Raw genomic sequence first — 25,576 nt, 5'->3', positions numbered from 1 at the left:
TGAGTGGAAGTGCCCTATGCTCTCTAAGCTGAGTTTTTTAGATGTTTCAGGACACACCGTACACTTCTCCAGAGTGGCTGTTGGCAATTTACATCCTGCCCATCAGCGTAGCAAGGCTCCCGGTTCTCCATGGCCTGTCCTGCATTTCTGGTTTTGACACTTTATTCAGCATGGCCCTTTTGACCGATGGGAAGCGAGACTTCTTTGTAGCGCTGATTTGCCTTTCCAGGTTGCTTGGTTGGCCGAAAAGGGCGTATGCGTTTTTTCCTGAATATATTCAGGAAAAAACGCATACGCCCTTTTTGGCCAAGGGCATGATTGTCGAGGTTTGGCCGCTTTTCCTGTGCTTTCAAGGCGATTCGAATCTACCTCCTGAAATCTGTTTCCTGCAATTCTGCCTTGCTTTCAAATCCTCTTCGTTGCCTTCCCTCAATATATTTGTGGACTAGAGTTATCATTTATAACCCTGCAGGTTTGTGAATTGCAGTGCCCCTGAGCTCCATTGTTCAACTCGCTTTCTTGGGAGCTGGCCGCAAAAGCGCAGGATTGCTTCAGGCCCTATTCTGGTCCCGGGGGGCAGGCTGAGCCTGTGGTTAATTCTTCTTCCTGATGGGAAAATAGAGTGACCTGTGCCAGTCCCAACACCTAGAGCTAGTCTCTCATTGGTTCCCCCTCTTCCCGTTCATCCTCAGGACAAATCGCAACCTGTACGGAACAGGAGGTTAAAGGTGCTGAGTCTCCAAGGTGGGAGATTGCTAGTAAAGTGGCTGGAATGGCGAACCCGAGCACAAGGAGGTGAGAAATGAGGTGCGTTTTATAAACCTTTCCCGATCACACGGTGTACCATCTTCTGGGTTTCTCATGCATGTTTTCGATGTAGGAAGATGCCCTTGAACCTGGAGATTTGGGACCCATGGGATGGGTACCACGCAGTACTACTTTAAAGGGTCTGCGTTTGCTCACCCAACCTCACCAAACCTCTCAGCCCCAAGAGTGTCCACCCTTATGTCTCCGTCAGCTGTGGGTCTAGATATGGTCAATCCAGGTGGCATCACAGCCCCTGAACGAATTGTGTAAGAATTTCTCTCTCTTTCACTGTCTTTGTTTCACGGATTTTTAAAAGTAATTGATTTTTATAATGGGGTTTAGCTGCTTTTCACTGCTGTGTTTATGCCGCTTTACACCCACTTGACTCACTTACAGAGAGATATCAGTATATAGGTTTTAAGATTCTTACTAGTCAGGTATATTCTTCGGCGGTGAGTAGGGGGTGTTGAGTCCAGTTCCCTGAGCAAGGAGTAGGTCTTGTCTATTACATATTGGGTTTATGGATCGGTATCTGAGCTAATTTGAAACCCGTGTTTTATGCATCACTCCGCCTCACCTTTCCCGTTGAGCAGCCATAGTGTGTTTTCTAAACGTGTGACTCTGTTCCGTTTTGTAATTCAGTTCAAGTGTAGCGGTTTTTACATTCCCTCTATTAGTGATATCTTATGACAAGTGTCTTTTTCTGTGTGACTTTTTTCACTTAGAATCGTCGTACCTAAATCCACTCATCATGCTGCTACTAGCCTTATGACCTTGATTTCATGGCTGAGTGATATTCCATTGTACATAAGGACCACAACTTCTTTATCCATTTTTCTCTTTCCTGGGATATTTAAGGTGTAACGAAGTGCAGGTTCTTGTCAAGAGAGCAGCCCTAAACTTTGGGGTGCCTGTGTCCTGCTGATTTTTAGTTTTCCCAATGTATACGCCCATGAGTGGAAGTGCCCTATGCTCTCTAAGCTGAGTTTTTTAGATGTTTCAGGACACACCGTACACTTCTCCAGAGTGGCTGTTGGCAATTTACATCCCGCCCATCAGCGTAGCAAGGCTCCCGGTTCTCCATGGCCTGTCCTGCATTTCTGGTTTTGACACTTTATTCAGCATGGCCCTTTTGACCGATGGGAAGCGAGACTTCTTTGTAGCGCTGATTTGCCTTTCCAGGTTGCTTGGTTGGCCAAAAAGGGCGTATGCGTTTTTTCCTGAATATATTCAGGAAAAAACGCATACGCCCTTTTTGGCCAAGGGCATGATTGTCGAGGTTTGGTCGCTTTTCCTGTGCTTTCAAGGCGATTCGAATCTACCTCCTGAAATCTGTTTCCTGCAATTCTGCCTTGCTTTCAAATCCTCTTCGGTGCCTTCCCTCAATATATTTGTGGACAAGAGTTATCATTTATAACTCTGCAGGTTTGTGAATTGCAGTGCCCCTGAGCTCCATTGTTCAACTCGCTTTCTTGGGAGCTGGCCGCAAAAGCGCAAGATTGCTTCAGGCCCTATTTTTTTTCCAGGCGGCAGGCTGAGCCTGTGGTTAATTCTTCTTCCTGATGGGAAAAGAGAGTGACCTGTGCCAGTCCCAACACCTAGACCTAGTCTCTCATTGGTTCCCACTCTTCCCGTTCATCCTCAGGACAAATTGCAACCTGTACGGAACAGGAGGTTAAAGGTGCTGAGTCTCCAAGTAGGGAGATTGCTAGTAAAGCGGCTGCAATGGCGAACCCGAGCACAAGGAGATGAGAAATGAGGTGCGTTTTAGAAACCTTTCCCGATCACACGGTGTACCATCTTCTGGGTTTCTCATGCATGTTTTCGATGTAGGAAGATGCCCTTGAACCTGGAGATTTGGGACCCATGGCATGGGTACCACGCAGTATTACTTTAAAGGGTCTGCGTTTGCTCACCCAACCTCACCAAACCTCTCAGCCCCCAGAGTGTCCACCCTTATGTCTCCATCAGCTGTGGGTCTAGATATGGTCAATCCAGGTGGCATCACAGCCCCTGAACGAATTTTGTAAGAATTTCTCTCTCTTTCACTGTCTTTGTTTCACGGGTTTTTAAAAGTAATTGATTTTTATAATGGGGTTTAGCTGCTTTTCACTGCTGTGTTTATGCCGCTTTACACCCACTTGACTCACTTACAGAGAGATATCAATACATAGGTTTTAAGATTCTTACTAGTCAGATATATTCTTGGGCGGTTAGTAGGGGTGTTGAGTCCAGTTCCCTGAGCAAGGAGTAGGTCTTGTCTATTACATATTGGGTTTATGGAACGGTATCTGAGCTAATTTGAAACCCGTGTTTTATGCATCACCACACCTCACCTTTCCCGTTGAGCAGCCATAGTGTGTTTTCTAAACGTGTGACTCTGTTTCGTTTTGTAATTCAGTTCAAGTGTAGCGGTTTTTACATTCCCTCTATAAGTGATATCTTATGACAAGTGTCTTTATCTGTGTGACTTTTTTCACTTAGAATCGTCGTACCTAAATCCACTCATCATACTGCTACTAGCCTTATGACGTTGATTTCATGGCTGAGTGATATTCCATTGTACATAAGGACCACAACTTCTTTATCCTTTTTTCTCTTTCCTTGGATATTTAAGGCGTAACGAAGTGCAGGTTCTTGTCAAGAGAGCAGCCCTAAACTTTGGGGTGCCTGTGTCCTGCTGATTTTTAGTTTTCCCAATTTATACGCCCATGAGTGGAAGTGCCCTATGCTCTCTAAGCTGAGTTTTTTAGATGTTTCAGGACACACCGTACACTTCTCCAGAGTGGCTGTTGGCAATTTACATCCCGCCCATCAGCGTAGCAAGGCTCCCGTTTCTCCATGGCCTGTCCTGCATTTCTGGTTTTGACACTTTATTCAGCATGGCCCTTTTGACCGATGGGAAGCGAGACTTCTTTGTAGCGCAGATTTACCTTTCCAGGTTGCTTGGTTGGCAAAATAGGGCGTATGCGTTTTTTCCTGAATATATTCAGGAAAAAACGCATACGCCCTCTTTGGCCAAGGGCGTGATTGTCGAGGTTTGGCCGCTTTTCCTGTGCTTTCAAGGCGATTCGAATCTACTTCCTGAAAACTGTTTCCTGCAATTCTGCCTTGCTTTCAAATCCTCTTCGTTGCCTTCCCTCAATATATTTGTGGACTAGAGTTATCATTTATAACTCTGCAGGTTTGTGAATTGCAGTGCCCCTGAGCTCCATTGTTCAACTCGCTTTCTTGGGAGCTGGCCGCAAAAGCGCAGGATTGCTTCAGGCCCTATTCTGGTCCCGGGCGGCAGGCTGAGCCTGTGGTTAATTCTTCTTCCTGATGGGAAAATAGAGTGACCTGTGCCAGTCCCAACACCTAGAGCTAGTCTCTCATTGGTTCCCCCTCTTCCCGTTCATCCTCAGGACAAATCGCAACCTGTACGGAACAGGAGGTTAAAGGTGCTGAGTCTCCAAGGAGGGAGATTGCTAGTAAAGCGGCTGGAATGGCGAACCCGAGCACTAGGAGGTGAGAAATGAGGTGCATTTTAGAAACCTTTCCCGATCACACGGTGTACCATCTTCTGGGTTTCTCATGCATGTTTTCGATGTAGGAAGATGCCCTTGAACCTGGAGATTTGGGACCCTTGGGATGGGTACCACGCAGTACTACTTTAAAGGGTCTGCGTTTGCTCACCCAACCTCACCAAACCTCTCAGCCCCAAGAGTGTCCACCCTTATGTCTCCGTCAGCTGTGGGTCTAGATATGGTCAATCCAGGTGGCATCACAGCCCCTGAACGAATTTTGTAAGAATTTCTCTCTCTTTCACTGTCTTTGTTTCACGGGTTTTTAAAAGTAATTGATTTTTATAATGGGGTTTAGCTGCTTTTCACTGCTGTGTTTATGCCGCTTTACACCCACTTGACTCACTTACAGAGAGATATCAATACATAGGTTTTAAGATTCTTACTAGTCAGGTATATTCTTCGGCGGTGAGTAGGGGGTGTTGAGTCCAGTTCCCTGAGCAAGGAGTAGGTCTTGTCTATTACATATTGGGTTTATGGATCGGTATCTGAGCTAATTTGAAACCCGTGTTTTATGCATCACTCCGCCTCACCTTTCCCGTTGAGCAGCCATAGTGTGTTTTCTAAACGTGTGACTCTGTTCCGTTTTGTAATTCAGTTCAAGTGTAGCGGTTTTTACATTCCCTCTATTAGTGATATCTTATGACAAGTGTCTTTTTCTGTGTGACTTTTTTCACTTAGAATCGTCGTACCTAAATCCACTCATCATGCTGCTACTAGCCTTATGACCTTGATTTCATGGCTGAGTGATATTCCATTGTACATAAGGACCACAACTTCTTTATCCTTTTTTCTCTTTCCTGGGATATTTAAGGTGTAATGAAGTGGAGGTTCTTGTCAAGAGAGCAGCCCTAAACTTTGGGGTGCCTGTGTCTTGCTGATTTTTAGTTTTCCCAATGTATACGCCCATGAGTGGAAGTGCCCTATGCTCTCTAAGCTGAGTTTTTTAGATGTTTCAGGACACACCGTACACTTCTCCAGAGTGGCTGTTGGCAATTTACATCCCGTCCATGAGCGTAGCAAGGCTCCCGGTTCTCCATGGCCTGTCCTGCATTTCTGGTTTTGACACTTTATTCAGCATGGCCCTTTTGACCGATGGGAAGCGAGACTTCTTTGTAGCGCTGATTTGCCTTTCCAGGTTGCTTGGTTGGCCAAAAAGGGCGTATGCGTTTTTTCCTGAATATATTCAGGAAAAAACGCATACGCCCTTTTTGGCCAAGGGCATGATTGTCGAGGTTTGGCCGCTTTTCCTGTGCTTTCAAGGCGATTCGAATCTACCTCCTGAAATCTGTTTCCTGCAATTCTGCCTTGCTTTCAAATCCTCTTCGTTGCCTTCCCTCAATATATTTCTGGACAAGAGTTATCATTTATAACTCTGCAGGTTTGTGAATTGCAGTGCCCCTGAGCTCCATTTTTCAACTCGCTTTCTTGGGAGCTGGCCGCAAAAGCGCAGGATTGCTTCAGGCCCTATTCTGGTCCCGGGGGGCAGGCTGAGCCTGTGGTTAATTCTTCTTCCTGATGGGAAAATAGAGTGACCTGTGCCAGTCCCAACACCTAGAGCTAGTCTCTCATTGGTTCCCACTCTTCCCGTTCATCCTCAGGACAAATTGCAACCTGTACGGAACAGGAGGTTAAAGGTGCTGAGTCTCCAAGGAGGGAGATTGCTAGTAAAGCGGCTGCAATGGCGAACCCGAGCACAAGGAGATGAGAAATGAGGTGCGTTTTAGAAACCTTTCCCGATCACACGGTGTACCAGCTTCTGGGTTTCTCATGCATGTTTTCGATGAAGGAAGATGCCCTTGAACCTGGAGATTTGGGACCCATGGGATGGGTACCACGCAGTATTACTTTAAAGGGTCTGCGTTTGCTCACCCAACCTCACCAAACCTCTCAGCCCCAAGAGTGTCCACCCTTATGTCTCCATCAGCTGTGGGTCTAGATATGGTCAATCCAGGTGGCATCACAACCCCTGAACGAATTTTGTAAGAATTTCTCTCTCTTTCACTGTCTTTGTTTCACGGGTTTTTAAAAGTAATTGATTTTTATAATGGGGTTTAGCTGCTTTTCACTGCTGTGTTTATGCCGCTTTACACCCACTTGACTCACTTACAGAGAGATATCAATACATAGGTTTAAGATTCTTACTAGTCAGATATATTCTTGGGCGGTGAGTAGGGGGTGTTGAGTCCAGTTCCCTGAGCAAGGAGTAGGTCTTGTCTATTACATATTGGGTTTATGGAACGGTATCTGAGCTAATTTGAAACCCGTGTTTTATGCATCCCCCCGCCTCACCTTTCCCGTTGAGCAGCCATAGTGTGTTTTCTAAACTTGTGACTCTGTTCCGTTTTGTAATTCAGTTCAAGTGTAGCGGTTTTTACATTCCCTCTATTAGTGATATCTTATGACAAGTGTCTCTTTCTGTGTGACTTTTTTCACTTAGAATCGTCGTACCTAAATCCACTCATCATACTGCTACTAGCCTTATGACGTTGATTTCTTGGCTGAGTGATATTCCATTGTACATAAGGACCACAACTTCTTTATCCTTTTTTCTCTTTCCTGGGATATTTAAGGCGTAACGAAGTGCAGGTTCTTGTCAAGAGAGCAGCCCTAAACTTTGGGGTGCCTGTGTCCTGCTGATTTTTAGTTTTCCCAATTTATACGCCCATGAGTGGAAGTGCCCTATGCTCTCTAAGCTGAGTTTTTTAGATGTTTCAGGACACACCGTACACTTCTCCAGAGTGGCTGTTGGCAATTTACATCCCGCCCATCAGCGTAGCAAGGCTCCCGTTTCTCCATGGCCTGTCCTGCATTTCTGGTTTTGACACTTTATTCAGCATGGCCCTTTTGACCGATGGGAAGCGAGACTTCTTTGTAGCGCAGATTTACCTTTCCAGGTTGCTTGGTTGGCAAAATAGGGCGTATGCGTTTTTTCCTGAATATATTCAGGAAAAAACGCATACGCCCTCTTTGGCCAAGGGCGTGATTGTCGAGGTTTGGCCGCTTTTCCTGTGCTTTCAAGGCGATTCGAATCTACTTCCTGAAAACTGTTTCCTGCAATTCTGCCTTGCTTTCAAATCCTCTTCGTTGCCTTCCCTCAATATATTTGTGGACTAGAGTTATCATTTATAACTCTGCAGGTTTGTGAATTGCAGTGCCCCTGAGCTCCATTGTTCAACTCGCTTTCTTGGGAGCTGGCCGCAAAAGCGCAGGATTGCTTCAGGCCCTATTCTGGTCCCGGGCGGCAGGCTGAGCCTGTGGTTAATTCTTCTTCCTGATGGGAAAATAGAGTGACCTGTGCCAGTCCCAACACCTAGAGCTAGTCTCTCATTGGTTCCCCCTCTTCCCGTTCATCCTCAGGACAAATCGCAACCTGTACGGAACAGGAGGTTAAAGGTGCTGAGTCTCCAAGGAGGGAGATTGCTAGTAAAGCGGCTGGAATGGCGAACCCGAGCACTAGGAGGTGAGAAATGAGGTGCATTTTAGAAACCTTTCCCGATCACACGGTGTACCATCTTCTGGGTTTCTCATGCATGTTTTCGATGTAGGAAGATGCCCTTGAACCTGGAGATTTGGGACCCTTGGGATGGGTACCACGCAGTACTACTTTAAAGGGTCTGCGTTTGCTCACCCAACCTCACCAAACCTCTCAGCCCCAAGAGTGTCCACCCTTATGTCTCCGTCAGCTGTGGGTCTAGATATGGTCAATCCAGGTGGCATCACAGCCCCTGAACGAATTTTGTAAGAATTTCTCTCTCTTTCACTGTCTTTGTTTCACGGGTTTTTAAAAGTAATTGATTTTTATAATGGGGTTTAGCTGCTTTTCACTGCTGTGTTTATGCCGCTTTACACCCACTTGACTCACTTACAGAGAGATATCAATACATAGGTTTTAAGATTCTTACTAGTCAGGTATATTCTTCGGCGGTGAGTAGGGGGTGTTGAGTCCAGTTCCCTGAGCAAGGAGTAGGTCTTGTCTATTACATATTGGGTTTATGGATCGGTATCTGAGCTAATTTGAAACCCGTGTTTTATGCATCACTCCGCCTCACCTTTCCCGTTGAGCAGCCATAGTGTGTTTTCTAAACGTGTGACTCTGTTCCGTTTTGTAATTCAGTTCAAGTGTAGCGGTTTTTACATTCCCTCTATTAGTGATATCTTATGACAAGTGTCTTTTTCTGTGTGACTTTTTTCACTTAGAATCGTCGTACCTAAATCCACTCATCATGCTGCTACTAGCCTTATGACCTTGATTTCATGGCTGAGTGATATTCCATTGTACATAAGGACCACAACTTCTTTATCCTTTTTTCTCTTTCCTGGGATATTTAAGGTGTAATGAAGTGGAGGTTCTTGTCAAGAGAGCAGCCCTAAACTTTGGGGTGCCTGTGTCTTGCTGATTTTTAGTTTTCCCAATGTATACGCCCATGAGTGGAAGTGCCCTATGCTCTCTAAGCTGAGTTTTTTAGATGTTTCAGGACACACCGTACACTTCTCCAGAGTGGCTGTTGGCAATTTACATCCCGTCCATGAGCGTAGCAAGGCTCCCGGTTCTCCATGGCCTGTCCTGCATTTCTGGTTTTGACACTTTATTCAGCATGGCCCTTTTGACCGATGGGAAGCGAGACTTCTTTGTAGCGCTGATTTGCCTTTCCAGGTTGCTTGGTTGGCCAAAAAGGGCGTATGCGTTTTTTCCTGAATATATTCAGGAAAAAACGCATACGCCCTTTTTGGCCAAGGGCATGATTGTCGAGGTTTGGCCGCTTTTCCTGTGCTTTCAAGGCGATTCGAATCTACCTCCTGAAATCTGTTTCCTGCAATTCTGCCTTGCTTTCAAATCCTCTTCGTTGCCTTCCCTCAATATATTTCTGGACAAGAGTTATCATTTATAACTCTGCAGGTTTGTGAATTGCAGTGCCCCTGAGCTCCATTTTTCAACTCGCTTTCTTGGGAGCTGGCCGCAAAAGCGCAGGATTGCTTCAGGCCCTATTCTGGTCCCGGGGGGCAGGCTGAGCCTGTGGTTAATTCTTCTTCCTGATGGGAAAATAGAGTGACCTGTGCCAGTCCCAACACCTAGAGCTAGTCTCTCATTGGTTCCCACTCTTCCCGTTCATCCTCAGGACAAATTGCAACCTGTACGGAACAGGAGGTTAAAGGTGCTGAGTCTCCAAGGAGGGAGATTGCTAGTAAAGCGGCTGCAATGGCGAACCCGAGCACAAGGAGATGAGAAATGAGGTGCGTTTTAGAAACCTTTCCCGATCACACGGTGTACCAGCTTCTGGGTTTCTCATGCATGTTTTCGATGAAGGAAGATGCCCTTGAACCTGGAGATTTGGGACCCATGGGATGGGTACCACGCAGTATTACTTTAAAGGGTCTGCGTTTGCTCACCCAACCTCACCAAACCTCTCAGCCCCAAGAGTGTCCACCCTTATGTCTCCGTCAGCTGTGGGTCTAGATATGGTCAATCCAGGTGGCATCACAGCCCCTGAACGAATTTTGTAAGAATTTCTCTCTCTTTCACTGTCTTTGTTTCACGGGTTTTTAAAAGTAATTGATTTTTATAATGGGGTTTAGCTGCTTTTCACTGCTGTGTTTATGCCGCTTTACACCCACTTGACTCACTTACAGAGAGATATCAATACATAGGTTTTAAGATTCTTACTAGTCAGGTATATTCTTCGGCGGTGAGTAGGGGGTGTTGAGTCTAGTTCCCTGAGCAAGGAGTAGGTCTTGTCTATTACATATTGGGTTTATGGATCGGTATCTGAGCTAATTTGAAACCCGTGTTTTATGCATCACTCCGCCTCACCTTTCCCGTTGAGCAGCCATAGTGTGTTTTCTAAACGTGTGACTCTGTTCCGTTTTGTAATTCAGTTCAAGTGTAGCGGTTTTTACATTCCCTCTATTAGTGATATCTTATGACAAGTGTCTTTTTCTGTGTGACTTTTTTCACTTAGAATCGTCGTACCTAAATCCACTCATCATGCTGCTACTAGCCTTATGACCTTGATTTCATGGCTGAGTGATATTCCATTGTACATAAGGACCACAACTTCTTTATCCTTTTTTCTCTTTCCTGGGATATTTAAGGTGTAATGAAGTGGAGGTTCTTGTCAAGAGAGCAGCCCTAAACTTTGGGGTGCCTGTGTCTTGCTGATTTTTAGTTTTCCCAATGTATACGCCCATGAGTGGAAGTGCCCTATGCTCTCTAAGCTGAGTTTTTTAGATGTTTCAGGACACACCGTACACTTCTCCAGAGTGGCTGTTGGCAATTTACATCCCGTCCATCAGCGTAGCAAGGCTCCCGGTTCTCCATGGCCTGTCCTGCATTTCTGGTTTTGACACTTTATTCAGCATGGCCCTTTTGACCGATGGGAAGCGAGACTTCTTTGTAGCGCTGATTTGCCTTTCCAGGTTGCTTGGTTGGCCAAAAAGGGCGTATGCGTTTTTTCCTGAATATATTCAGGAAAAAACGCATACGCCCTTTTTGGCCAAGGGCATGATTGTCGAGGTTTGGCCGCTTTTCCTGTGCTTTCAAGGCGATTCGAATCTACCTCCTGAAATCTGTTTCCTGCAATTCTGCCTTGCTTTCAAATCCTCTTCGTTGCCTTCCCTCAATATATTTGTGGACAAGAGTTATCATTTATAACTCTGCAGGTTTGTGAATTGCAGTGCCCCTGAGCTCCATTTTTCAACTCGCTTTCTTGGGAGCTGGCCGCAAAAGCGCAGGATTGCTTCAGGCCCTATTCTGGTCCCGGGGGGCAGGATGAGCCTGTGGTTAATTCTTCTTCCTGATGGGAAAATAGAGTGACCTGTGCCAGTCCCAACACCTAGAGCTAGTCTCTCATTGGTTCCCACTCTTCCCGTTCATCCTCAGGACAAATTGCAACCTGTACGGAACAGGAGGTTAAAGGTGCTGAGTCTCCAAGGAGGGAGATTGCTAGTAAAGCGGCTGCAATGGCGAACCCGAGCACAAGGAGATGAGAAATGAGGTGCGTTTTAGAAACCTTTCCCGATCACACGGTGTACCAGCTTCTGGGTTTCTCATGCATGTTTTCGATGAAGGAAGATGCCCTTGAACCTGGAGATTTGGGACCCATGGGATGGGTACCACGCAGTATTACTTTAAAGGGTCTGCGTTTGCTCACCCAACCTCACCAAACCTCTCAGCCCCAAGAGTGTCCACCCTTATGTCTCCATCAGCTGTGGGTCTAGATATGGTCAATCCAGGTGGCATCACAGCCCCTGAACGAATTTTGTAAGAATTTCTCTCTCTTTCACTGTCTTTGTTTCACGGGTTTTTAAAAGTAATTGATTTTTATAATGGGGTTTAGCTGCTTTTCACTGCTGTGTTTATGCCGCTTTACACCCACTTGACTCACTTACAGAGAGATATCAATACAGAGGTTTTAAGTTTCTTACTAGTCAGGTATATTCTTCGGCGGTGAGTAGGGGGTGTTGAGTCCAGTTCCCTGAGCAAGGAGTAGGTCTTGTCTATTACATATTGGGTTTATGGATCGGTATCTGAGCTAATTTGAAACCAGTGTTTTATGCATCACTCCGCCTCACCTTTCCCGTTGAGCAGCCATAGTGTGTTTTCTAAACGTGTGACTCTGTTCCGTTTTGTAATTCAGTTCAAGTGTAGCGGTTTTTACATTCCCTCTATTAGTGATATCTTATGACAAGTGTCTTTTTCTGTGTGACTTTTTTCACTTAGAATCGTCGTACCTAAATCCACTCATCATGCTGCTACTAGCCTTATGACCTTGATTTCATGGCTGAGTGATATTCCATTGTACATAAGGACCACAACTTCTTTATCCTTTTTTCTCTTTCCTGGGATATTTAAGATGTAATGAAGTGGAGGTTCTTGTCAAGAGAGCAGCCCTAAACTTTGGGGTGCCTGTGTCTTGCTGATTTTTAGTTTTCCCAATTTATACGCCCATGAGTGGAAGTGCCCTATGCTCTCTAAGCTGAGTTTTTTAGATGTTTCAGGACACACCGTACACTTCTCCAGAGTGGCTGTTGGCAATTTACATCCCGTCCATCAGTGTAGCAAGGCTCCCGGTTCTCCATGGCCTGTCCTGCATTTCTGGTTTTGACACTTTATTCAGCATGGCCCTTTTGACCGATGGGAAGCGAGACTTCTTTGTAGCGCTGATTTGCCTTTCCATGTTGCTTGGTTGGCCAAAAAGGGCGTATGCGTTTTTTCCTGAATATATTCAGGAAAAAACGCATACGCCCTTTTTGGCCAAGGGCATGATTGTCGAGGTTTGGCCGCTTTTCCTGTGTTTTCAAGGCGATTCGAATCTACCTCCTGAAATCTGTTTCCTGCAATTCTGCCTTGCTTTCAAATCCTCTTCGTTGCCTTCCCTCAATATATTTGTGGACAAGAGTTATCATTTATAACTCTGCAGGTTTGTGAATTGCAGTGCCCCTGAGCTCCATTTTTCAACTCGCTTTCTTGGGAGCTGGCCGCAAAAGCGCAGGATTGCTTCAGGCCCTATTCTGGTCCCGGGGGGCAGGCTGAGCCTGTGGTTAATTCTTCTTCCTGATGGGAAAATAGAGTGACCTGTGCCAGTCCCAACACCTAGAGCTAGTCTCTCATTGGTTCCCACTCTTCCCGTTCATCCTCAGGACAAATTGCAACCTGTACGGAACAGGAGGTTAAAGGTGCTGAGTCTCCAAGGAGGGAGATTGCTAGTAAAGCGGCTGCAATGGCGAACCCGAGCACAAGGAGATGAGAAATGAGGTGCGTTTTAGAAACCTTTCCCGATCACACGGTGTACCAGCTTCTGGGTTTCTCATGCATGTTTTCGATGTAGGAAGATGCCCTTGAACCTGGAGATTTGGGACCCATGGCATGGGTACCACGCAGTATTACTTTAAAGGGTCTGCGTTTGCTCACCCAACCTCACCAAACCTCTCAGCCCCCAGAGTGTCCACCCTTATGTCTCCATCAGCTGTGGGTCTAGATATGGTCAATCCAGGTGGCATCACAGCCCCTGAACGAATTTTGTAAGAATTTCTCTCTCTTTCACTGTCTTTGTTTCACGGGTTTTTAAAAGTAATTGATTTTTATAATGGGGTTTAGCTGCTTTTCACTGCTGTGTTTATGCCGCTTTACACCCACTTGACTCACTTACAGAGAGATATCAATACATAGGTTTTAAGATTCTTACTAGTCAGATATATTCTTGGGCGGTTAGTAGGGGTGTTGAGTCCAGTTCCCTGAGCAAGGAGTAGGTCTTGTCTATTACATATTGGGTTTATGGAACGGTATCTGAGCTAATTTGAAACCCGTGTTTTATGCATCACCACACCTCACCTTTCCCGTTGAGCAGCCATAGTGTGTTTTCTAAACGTGTGACTCTGTTTCGTTTTGTAATTCAGTTCAAGTGTAGCGGTTTTTACATTCCCTCTATAAGTGATATCTTATGACAAGTGTCTTTATCTGTGTGAATTTTTTCACTTAGAATCGTCGTACCTAAATCCACTCATCATACTGCTACTAGCCTTATGACGTTGATTTCATGGCTGAGTGATATTCCATTGTACATAAGGACCACAACTTCTTTATCCTTTTTTCTCTTTCCTTGGATATTTAAGGCGTAACGAAGTGCAGGTTCTTGTCAAGAGTGCAGCCCTAAACTTTGGGGTGCCTGTGTCCTGCTGATTTTTAGTTTTCCCAATTTATACGCCCATGAGTGGAAGTGCCCTATGCTCTCTAAGCTGAGTTTTTTAGATGTTTCAGGACACACCGTACACTTCTCCAGAGTGGCTGTTGGCAATTTACATCCCGCCCATCAGCGTAGCAAGGCTCCCGTTTCTCCATGGCCTGTCCTGCATTTCTGGTTTTGACACTTTATTCAGCATGGCCCTTTTGACCGATGGGAAGCGAGACTTCTTTGTAGCGCTGATTTACCTTTCCAGGTTGCTTGGTTGGCCAAATAGGGCGTATGCATTTTTTCCTGAATATATTCAGGAAAAAACGCATACGCCCTTTTTGGCCAAGGGCGTGATTGTCGAGGTTTGGCCGCTTTTCCTGTGCTTTCAAGGCGATTCGAATCTACTTCCTGAAAACTGTTTCCTGCAATTCTGCCTTGCTTTCAAATCCTCTTCGTTGCCTTCCCTCAATATATTTGTGGACTAGAGTTATCATTTATAACTCTGCAGGTTTGTGAATTGCAGTGCCCCTGAGCTCCATTGTTCAACTCGCTTTCTTGGGAGCTGGCCGCAAAAGCGCAGGATTGCTTCAGGCCCTATTCTGGTCCCGGGCGGCAGGCTGAGCCTGTGGTTAATTCTTCTTCCTGATGGGAAAATAGAGTGACCTGTGCCAGTCCCAACACCTAGAGCTAGTCTCTCATTGGTTCCCCCTCTTCCCGTTCATCCTCAGGACAAATCGCAACCTGTACGGAACAGGAGGTTAAAGGTGCTGAGTCTCCAAGGAGGGAGATTGCTAGTAAAGCGGCTGGAATGGCGAACCCGAGCACTAGGAGGTGAGAAATGAGGTGCATTTTAGAAACCTTTCCCGATCACACGGTGTACCATCTTCTGGGTTTCTCATGCATGTTTTCGATGTAGGAAGATGCCCTTGAACCTGGAGATTTGGGACCCTTGGGATGGGTACCACGCAGTACTACTTTAAAGGGTCTGCGTTTGCTCACCCAACCTCACCAAACCTCTCAGCCCCAAGAGTGTCCACCCTTATGTCTCCGTCAGCTGTGGGTCTAGATATGGTCAATCCAGGTGGCATCACAGCCCCTGAACGAATTTTGTAAGAATTTCTCTCTCTTTCACTGTCTTTGTTTCACGGGTTTTTAAAAGTAATTGATTTTTATAATGGGGTTTAGCTGCTTTTCACTGCTGTGTTTATGCCGCTTTACACCCACTTGACTCACTTACAGAGAGATATCAATACATAGGTTTTAAGATTCTTACTAGTCAGGTATATTCTTCGGCGGTGAGTAGGGGGTGTTGAGTCCAGTTCCCTGAGCAAGGAGTAGGTCTTGTCTATTACATATTGGGTTTATGGATCGGTATCTGAGCTAATTTGAAACCCGTGTTTTATGCATCACTCCGCCTCACCTTTCCCGTTGAGCAGCCATAGTGTGTTTTCTAAACGTGTGACTCTGTTCCGTTTTGTAATTCAGTTCAAGTGTAGCGGTTTTTACATTCCCTCTATTAGTGATATCTTATGACAAGTGTCTTTTTCTGTGTGACTTTTTTCACTTAGAATCGTCGTACCTAAATCCACTCATCATGCTGCTACTAGCCTTATGACCTTGATTTCATGGCTGAGTGATATTCCATTGTACATAAGGACCACAACTTCTTTATCCTTTTTTCTCTTTCCTGGGATATTTAAGGTGTAATGAAGTGGAGGTTCTTGTCAAGAGAGCAGCCCTAAACTTTGGGGTGCCTGTGTCTTGCTGATTTTTAGTTTTCCCAATGTATACGCCCATGAGTGGAAGTGCCCTATGCTCTCTAAGCTGAGTTTTTTAGATGTTTCAGGACACACCGTACACTTCTCCAGAGTGGCTGTTGGCAATTTACATCCCGTCCATGAGCGTAGCAAGGCTCCCGGTTCTCCATGGCCTGTCCTGCATTTCTGGTTTTGACACTTTATTCAGCATGGCCCTTTTGACCGATGGGAAGCGAGACTTCTTTGTAGCGCTGATTTGCCTTTCCAGGTTGCTTGGTTGGCCAAAAAGGGCGTATGCGTTTTTTCCTGAATATATTCAGGAAAAAACGCATACGCCCTTTTTGGCCAAGGGCATGATTGTCGAGGTTTGGCCGCTTTTCCTGTGCTTTCAAGGCGATTCGAATCTACCTCCTGAAATCTGTTTCCTGCAATTCTGCCTTGCTTTCAAATCCTCTTCGTTGCCTTCCCTCAATATATTTCTGGACAAGAGTTATCATTTATAACTCTGCAGGTTTGTGAATTGCAGTGCCCCTGAGCTCCATTTTTCAACTCGCTTTCTTGGGAGCTGGCCGCAAAAGCGCAGGATTGCTTCAGGCCCTATTCTGGTCCCGGGGGGCAGGCTGAGCCTGTGGTTAATTCTTCTTCCTGATGGGAAAATAGAGTGACCTGTGCCAGTCCCAACACCTAGAGCTAGTCTCTCATTGGTTCCCACTCTTCCCGTTCATCCTCAGGACAAATTGCAACCTGTACGGAACAGGAGGTTAAAGGTGCTGAGTCTCCAAGGAGGGAGATTGCTAGTAAAGCGGCTGCAATGGCGAACCCGAGCACAAGGAGATGAGAAATGAGGTGCGTTTTAGAAACCTTTCCCGATCACACGGTGTACCAGCTTCTGGGTTTCTCATGCATGTTTTCGATGAAGGAAGATGCCCTTGAACCTGGAGATTTGGGACCCATGGGATGGGTACCACGCAGTATTACTTTAAAGGGTCTGCGTTTGCTCACCCAACCTCACCAAACCTCTCAGCCCCAAGAGTGTCCACCCTTATGTCTCCATCAGCTGTGGGTCTAGATATGGTCAATCCAGGTGGCATCACAACCCCTGAACGAATTTTGTAAGAATTTCTCTCTCTTTCACTGTCTTTGTTTCACGGGTTTTTAAAAGTAATTGATTTTTATAATGGGGTTTAGCTGCTTTTCACTGCTGTGTTTATGCCGCTTTACACCCACTTGACTCACTTACAGAGAGATATCAATACATAGGTTTAAGATTCTTACTAGTCAGATATATTCTTGGGCGGTGAGTAGGGGGTGTTGAGTCCAGTTCCCTGAGCAAGGAGTAGGTCTTGTCTATTACATATTGGGTTTATGGAACGGTATCTGAGCTAATTTGAAACCCGTGTTTTATGCATCCCCCCGCCTCACCTTTCCCGTTGAGCAGCCATAGTGTGTTTTCTAAACTTGTGACTCTGTTCCGTTTTGTAATTCAGTTCAAGTGTAGCGGTTTTTACATTCCCTCTATTAGTGATATCTTATGACAAGTGTCTCTTTCTGTGTGACTTTTTTCACTTAGAATCGTCGTACCTAAATCCACTCATCATACTGCTACTAGCCTTATGACGTTGATTTCTTGGCTGAGTGATATTCCATTGTACATAAGGACCACAACTTCTTTATCCTTTTTTCTCTTTCCTGGGATATTTAAGGCGTAACGAAGTGCAGGTTCTTGTCAAGAGAGCAGCCCTAAACTTTGGGGTGCCTGTGTCCTGCTGATTTTTAGTTTTCCCAATTTATACGCCCATGAGTGGAAGTGCCCTATGCTCTCTAAGCTGAGTTTTTTAGATGTTTCAGGACACACCGTACACTTCTCCAGAGTGGCTGTTGGCAATTTACATCCCGCCCATCAGCGTAGCAAGGCTCCCGTTTCTCCATGGCCTGTCCTGCATTTCTGGTTTTGACACTTTATTCAGCATGGCCCTTTTGACCGATGGGAAGCGAGACTTCTTTGTAGCGCAGATTTACCTTTCCAGGTTGCTTGGTTGGCAAAATAGGGCGTATGCGTTTTTTCCTGAATATATTCAGGAAAAAACGCATACGCCCTCTTTGGCCAAGGGCGTGATTGTCGAGGTTTGGCCGCTTTTCCTGTGCTTTCAAGGCGATTCGAATCTACTTCCTGAAAACTGTTTCCTGCAATTCTGCCTTGCTTTCAAATCCTCTTCGTTGCCTTCCCTCAATATATTTGTGGACTAGAGTTATCATTTATAACTCTGCAGGTTTGTGAATTGCAGTGCCCCTGAGCTCCATTGTTCAACTCGCTTTCTTGGGAGCTGGCCGCAAAAGCGCAGGATTGCTTCAGGCCCTATTCTGGTCCCGGGCGGCAGGCTGAGCCTGTGGTTAATTCTTCTTCCTGATGGGAAAATAGAGTGACCTGTGCCAGTCCCAACACCTAGAGCTAGTCTCTCATTGGTTCCCCCTCTTCCCGTTCATCCTCAGGACAAATCGCAACCTGTACGGAACAGGAGGTTAAAGGTGCTGAGTCTCCAAGGAGGGAGATTGCTAGTAAAGCGGCTGGAATGGCGAACCCGAGCACTAGGAGGTGAGAAATGAGGTGCATTTTAGAAACCTTTCCCGATCACACGGTGTACCATCTTCTGGGTTTCTCATGCATGTTTTCGATGTAGGAAGATGCCCTTGAACCTGGAGATTTGGGACCCTTGGGATGGGTACCACGCAGTACTACTTTAAAGGGTCTGCGTTTGCTCACCCAACCTCACCAAACCTCTCAGCCCCAAGAGTGTCCACCCTTATGTCTCCGTCAGCTGTGGGTCTAGATATGGTCAATCCAGGTGGCATCACAGCCCCTGAACGAATTTTGTAAGAATTTCTCTCTCTTTCACTGTCTTTGTTTCACGGGTTTTTAAAAGTAATTGATTTTTATAATGGGGTTTAGCTGCTTTTCACTGCTGTGTTTATGCCGCTTTACACCCACTTGACTCACTTACAGAGAGATATCAATACATAGGTTTTAAGATTCTTACTAGTCAGGTATATTCTTCGGCGGTGAGTAGGGGGTGTTGAGTCCAGTTCCCTGAGCAAGGAGTAGGTCTTGTCTATTACATATTGGGTTTATGGATCGGTATCTGAGCTAATTTGAAACCCGTGTTTTATGCATCACTCCGCCTCACCTTTCCCGTTGAGCAGCCATAGTGTGTTTTCTAAACGTGTGACTCTGTTCCGTTTTGTAATTCAGTTCAAGTGTAGCGGTTTTTACATTCCCTCTATTAGTGATATCTTATGACAAGTGTCTTTTTCTGTGTGACTTTTTTCACTTAGAATCGTCGTACCTAAATCCACTCATCATGCTGCTACTAGCCTTATGACCTTGATTTCATGGCTGAGTGATATTCCATTGTACATAAGGACCACAACTTCTTTATCCTTTTTTCTCTTTCCTGGGATATTTAAGGTGTAATGAAGTGGAGGTTCTTGTCAAGAGAGCAGCCCTAAACTTTGGGGTGCCTGTGTCTTGCTGATTTTTAGTTTTCCCAATGTATACGCCCATGAGTGGAAGTGCCCTATGCTCTCTAAGCTGAGTTTTTTAGATGTTTCAGGACACACCGTACACTTCTCCAGAGTGGCTGTTGGCAATTTACATCCCGTCCATGAGCGTAGCAAGGCTCCCGGTTCTCCATGGCCTGTCCTGCATTTCTGGTTTTGACACTTTATTCAGCATGGCCCTTTTGACCGATGGGAAGCGAGACTTCTTTGTAGCGCTGATTTGCCTTTCCAGGTTGCTTGGTTGGCCAAAAAGGGCGTATGCGTTTTTTCCTGAATATATTCAGGAAAAAACGCATACGCCCTTTTTGGCCAAGGGCATGATTGTCGAGGTTTGGCCGCTTTTCCTGTGCTTTCAAGGCGATTCGAATCTACCTCCTGAAATCTGTTTCCTGCAATTCTGCCTTGCTTTCAAATCCTCTTCGTTGCCTTCCCTCAATATATTTCTGGACAAGAGTTATCATTTATAACTCTGCAGGTTTGTGAATTGCAGTGCCCCTGAGCTCCATTTTTCAACTCGCTTTCTTGGGAGCTGGCCGCAAAAGCGCAGGATTGCTTCAGGCCCTATTCTGGTCCCGGGGGGCAGGCTGAGCCTGTGGTTAATTCTTCTTCCTGATGGGAAAATAGAGTGACCTGTGCCAGTCCCAACACCTAGAGCTAGTCTCTCATTGGTTCCCACTCTTCCCGTTCATCCTCAGGACAAATTGCAACCTGTACGGAACAGGAGGTTAAAGGTGCTGAGTCTCCAAGGAGGGAGATTGCTAGTAAAGCGGCTGCAATGGCGAACCCGAGCACAAGGAGATGAGAAATGAGGTGCGTTTTAGAAACCTTTCCCGATCACACGGTGTACCAGCTTCTGGGTTTCTCATGCATGTTTTCGATGAAGGAAGATGCCCTTGAACCTGGAGATTTGGGACCCATGGGATGGGTACCACGCAGTATTACTTTAAAGGGTCTGCGTTTGCTCACCCAACCTCACCAAACCTCTCAGCCCCAAGAGTGTCCACCCTTATGTCTCCGTCAGCTGTGGGTCTAGATATGGTCAATCCAGGTGGCATCACAGCCCCTGAACGAATTTTGTAAGAATTTCTCTCTCTTTCACTGTCTTTGTTTCACGGGTTTTTAAAAGTAATTGATTTTTATAATGGGGTTTAGCTGCTTTTCACTGCTGTGTTTATGCCGCTTTACACCCACTTGACTCACTTACAGAGAGATATCAATACATAGGTTTTAAGATTCTTACTAGTCAGGTATATTCTTCGGCGGTGAGTAGGGGGTGTTGAGTCTAGTTCCCTGAGCAAGGAGTAGGTCTTGTCTATTACATATTGGGTTTATGGATCGGTATCTGAGCTAATTTGAAACCCGTGTTTTATGCATCACTCCGCCTCACCTTTCCCGTTGAGCAGCCATAGTGTGTTTTCTAAACGTGTGACTCTGTTCCGTTTTGTAATTCAGTTCAAGTGTAGCGGTTTTTACATTCCCTCTATTAGTGATATCTTATGACAAGTGTCTTTTTCTGTGTGACTTTTTTCACTTAGAATCGTCGTACCTAAATCCACTCATCATGCTGCTACTAGCCTTATGACCTTGATTTCATGGCTGAGTGATATTCCATTGTACATAAGGACCACAACTTCTTTATCCTTTTTTCTCTTTCCTGGGATATTTAAGGTGTAATGAAGTGGAGGTTCTTGTCAAGAGAGCAGCCCTAAACTTTGGGGTGCCTGTGTCTTGCTGATTTTTAGTTTTCCCAATGTATACGCCCATGAGTGGAAGTGCCCTATGCTCTCTAAGCTGAGTTTTTTAGATGTTTCAGGACACACCGTACACTTCTCCAGAGTGGCTGTTGGCAATTTACATCCCGTCCATCAGCGTAGCAAGGCTCCCGGTTCTCCATGGCCTGTCCTGCATTTCTGGTTTTGACACTTTATTCAGCATGGCCCTTTTGACCGATGGGAAGCGAGACTTCTTTGTAGCGCTGATTTGCCTTTCCAGGTTGCTTGGTTGGCCAAAAAGGGCGTATGCGTTTTTTCCTGAATATATTCAGGAAAAAACGCATACGCCCTTTTTGGCCAAGGGCATGATTGTCGAGGTTTGGCCGCTTTTCCTGTGCTTTCAAGGCGATTCGAATCTACCTCCTGAAATCTGTTTCCTGCAATTCTGCCTTGCTTTCAAATCCTCTTCGTTGCCTTCCCTCAATATATTTGTGGACAAGAGTTATCATTTATAACTCTGCAGGTTTGTGAATTGCAGTGCCCCTGAGCTCCATTTTTCAACTCGCTTTCTTGGGAGCTGGCCGCAAAAGCGCAGGATTGCTTCAGGCCCTATTCTGGTCCCGGGGGGCAGGATGAGCCTGTGGTTAATTCTTCTTCCTGATGGGAAAATAGAGTGACCTGTGCCAGTCCCAACACCTAGAGCTAGTCTCTCATTGGTTCCCACTCTTCCCGTTCATCCTCAGGACAAATTGCAACCTGTACGGAACAGGAGGTTAAAGGTGCTGAGTCTCCAAGGAGGGAGATTGCTAGTAAAGCGGCTGCAATGGCGAACCCGAGCACAAGGAGATGAGAAATGAGGTGCGTTTTAGAAACCTTTCCCGATCACACGGTGTACCAGCTTCTGGGTTTCTCATGCATGTTTTCGATGAAGGAAGATGCCCTTGAACCTGGAGATTTGGGACCCATGGGATGGGTACCACGCAGTATTACTTTAAAGGGTCTGCGTTTGCTCACCCAACCTCACCAAACCTCTCAGCCCCAAGAGTGTCCACCCTTATGTCTCCATCAGCTGTGGGTCTAGATATGGTCAATCCAGGTGGCATCACAGCCCCTGAACGAATTTTGTAAGAATTTCTCTCTCTTTCACTGTCTTTGTTTCACGGGTTTTTAAAAGTAATTGATTTTTATAATGGGGTTTAGCTGCTTTTCACTGCTGTGTTTATGCCGCTTTACACCCACTTGACTCACTTACAGAGAGATATCAATACAGAGGTTTTAAGTTTCTTACTAGTCAGGTATATTCTTCGGCGGTGAGTAGGGGGTGTTGAGTCCAGTTCCCTGAGCAAGGAGTAGGTCTTGTCTATTACATATTGGGTTTATGGATCGGTATCTGAGCTAATTTGAAACCAGTGTTTTATGCATCACTCCGCCTCACCTTTCCCGTTGAGCAGCCATAGTGTGTTTTCTAAACGTGTGACTCTGTTCCGTTTTGTAATTCAGTTCAAGTGTAGCGGTTTTTACATTCCCTCTATTAGTGATATCTTATGACAAGTGTCTTTTTCTGTGTGACTTTTTTCACTTAGAATCGTCGTACCTAAATCCACTCATCATGCTGCTACTAGCCTTATGACCTTGATTTCATGGCTGAGTGATATTCCATTGTACATAAGGACCACAACTTCTTTATCCTTTTTTCTCTTTCCTGGGATATTTAAGATGTAATGAAGTGGAGGTTCTTGTCAAGAGAGCAGCCCTAAACTTTGGGGTGCCTGTGTCTTGCTGATTTTTAGTTTTCCCAATTTATACGCCCATGAGTGGAAGTGCCCTATGCTCTCTAAGCTGAGTTTTTTAGATGTTTCAGGACACACCGTACACTTCTCCAGAGTGGCTGTTGGCAATTTACATCCCGTCCATCAGTGTAGCAAGGCTCCCGGTTCTCCATGGCCTGTCCTGCATTTCTGGTTTTGACACTTTATTCAGCATGGCCCTTTTGACCGATGGGAAGCGAGACTTCTTTGTAGCGCTGATTTGCCTTTCCATGTTGCTTGGTTGGCCAAAAAGGGCGTATGCGTTTTTTCCTGAATATATTCAGGAAAAAACGCATACGCCCTTTTTGGCCAAGGGCATGATTGTCGAGGTTTGGCCGCTTTTCCTGTGTTTTCAAGGCGATTCGAATCTACCTCCTGAAATCTGTTTCCTGCAATTCTGCCTTGCTTTCAAATCCTCTTCGTTGCCTTCCCTCAATATATTTGTGGACAAGAGTTATCATTTATAACTCTGCAGGTTTGTGAATTGCAGTGCCCCTGAGCTCCATTTTTCAACTCGCTTTCTTGGGAGCTGGCCGCAAAAGCGCAGGATTGCTTCAGGCCCTATTCTGGTCCCGGGGGGCAGGCTGAGCCTGTGGTTAATTCTTCTTCCTGATGGGAAAATAGAGTGACCTGTGCCAGTCCCAACACCTAGAGCTAGTCTCTCATTGGTTCCCACTCTTCCCGTTCATCCTCAGGACAAATTGCAACCTGTACGGAACAGGAGGTTAAAGGTGCTGAGTCTCCAAGGAGGGAGATTGCTAGTAAAGCGGCTGCAATGGCGAACCCGAGCACAAGGAGATGAGAAATGAGGTGCGTTTTAGAAACCTTTCCCGATCACACGGTGTACCAGCTTCTGGGTTTCTCATGCATGTTTTCGATGTAGGAAGATGCCCTTGAACCTGGAGATTTGGGACCCATGGCATGGGTACCACGCAGTATTACTTTAAAGGGTCTGCGTTTGCTCACCCAACCTCACCAAACCTCTCAGCCCCCAGAGTGTCCACCCTTATGTCTCCATCAGCTGTGGGTCTAGATATGGTCAATCCAGGTGGCATCACAGCCCCTGAACGAATTTTGTAAGAATTTCTCTCTCTTTCACTGTCTTTGTTTCACGGGTTTTTAAAAGTAATTGATTTTTATAATGGGGTTTAGCTGCTTTTCACTGCTGTGTTTATGCCGCTTTACACCCACTTGACTCACTTACAGAGAGATATCAATACATAGGTTTTAAGATTCTTACTAGTCAGATATATTCTTGGGCGGTTAGTAGGGGTGTTGAGTCCAGTTCCCTGAGCAAGGAGTAGGTCTTGTCTATTACATATTGGGTTTATGGAACGGTATCTGAGCTAATTTGAAACCCGTGTTTTATGCATCACCACACCTCACCTTTCCCGTTGAGCAGCCATAGTGTGTTTTCTAAACGTGTGACTCTGTTTCGTTTTGTAATTCAGTTCAAGTGTAGCGGTTTTTACATTCCCTCTATAAGTGATATCTTATGACAAGTGTCTTTATCTGTGTGAATTTTTTCACTTAGAATCGTCGTACCTAAATCCACTCATCATACTGCTACTAGCCTTATGACGTTGATTTCATGGCTGAGTGATATTCCATTGTACATAAGGACCACAACTTCTTTATCCTTTTTTCTCTTTCCTTGGATATTTAAGGCGTAACGAAGTGCAGGTTCTTGTCAAGAGTGCAGCCCTAAACTTTGGGGTGCCTGTGTCCTGCTGATTTTTAGTTTTCCCAATTTATACGCCCATGAGTGGAAGTGCCCTATGCTCTCTAAGCTGAGTTTTTTAGATGTTTCAGGACACACCGTACACTTCTCCAGAGTGGCTGTTGGCAATTTACATCCCGCCCATCAGCGTAGCAAGGCTCCCGTTTCTCCATGGCCTGTCCTGCATTTCTGGTTTTGACACTTTATTCAGCATGGCCCTTTTGACCGATGGGAAGCGAGACTTCTTTGTAGCGCTGATTTACCTTTCCAGGTTGCTTGGTTGGCCAAATAGGGCGTATGCATTTTTTCCTGAATATATTCAGGAAAAAACGCATACGCCCTTTTTGGCCAAGGGCGTGATTGTCGAGGTTTGGCCGCTTTTCCTGTGCTTTCAAGGCGATTCGAATCTACTTCCTGAAAACTGTTTCCTGCAATTCTGCCTTGCTTTCAAATCCTCTTCGTTGCCTTCCCTCAATATATTTGTGGACTAGAGTTATCATTTATAACTCTGCAGGTTTGTGAATTGCAGTGCCCCTGAGCTCCATTGTTCAACTCGCTTTCTTGGGAGCTGGCCGCAAAAGCGCAGGATTGCTTCAGGCCCTATTCTGGACCCGGGCGGCAGGCTGAGCCTGTGGTTAATTCTTCTTCCTGATGGGAAAATAGAGTGACCTGTGCCAGTCCCAACACCTAGAGCTAGTCTCTCATTGGTTCCCCCTCTTCCCGTTCATCCTCAGGACAAATCGCAACCTGTACGGAACAGGAGGTTAAAGGTGCTGAGTCTCCAAGGTGGGAGATTGCTAGTAAAGCGGCTGGAATGGCGAACCCGAGCACAAGGAGGTGAGAAATGAGGTGCGTTTTAGAAACCTTTCCCGATCACACGGTGTACCATTTTCTGGGTTTCTCATGCATGTTTTCGATGTAGGAAGATGCCCTTGAACCTGGAGATTTGGGACCCTTGGGATGGGTACCACGCAGGACTACTT

This window comes from Eschrichtius robustus, chromosome 8 (genome assembly GCF_028021215.1).
Source record: "Eschrichtius robustus isolate mEscRob2 chromosome 8, mEscRob2.pri, whole genome shotgun sequence".
Lineage (NCBI taxonomy): Eukaryota > Metazoa > Chordata > Mammalia > Artiodactyla > Eschrichtiidae > Eschrichtius > Eschrichtius robustus.
Note: the sequence above shows the minus strand (reverse complement) of the source record.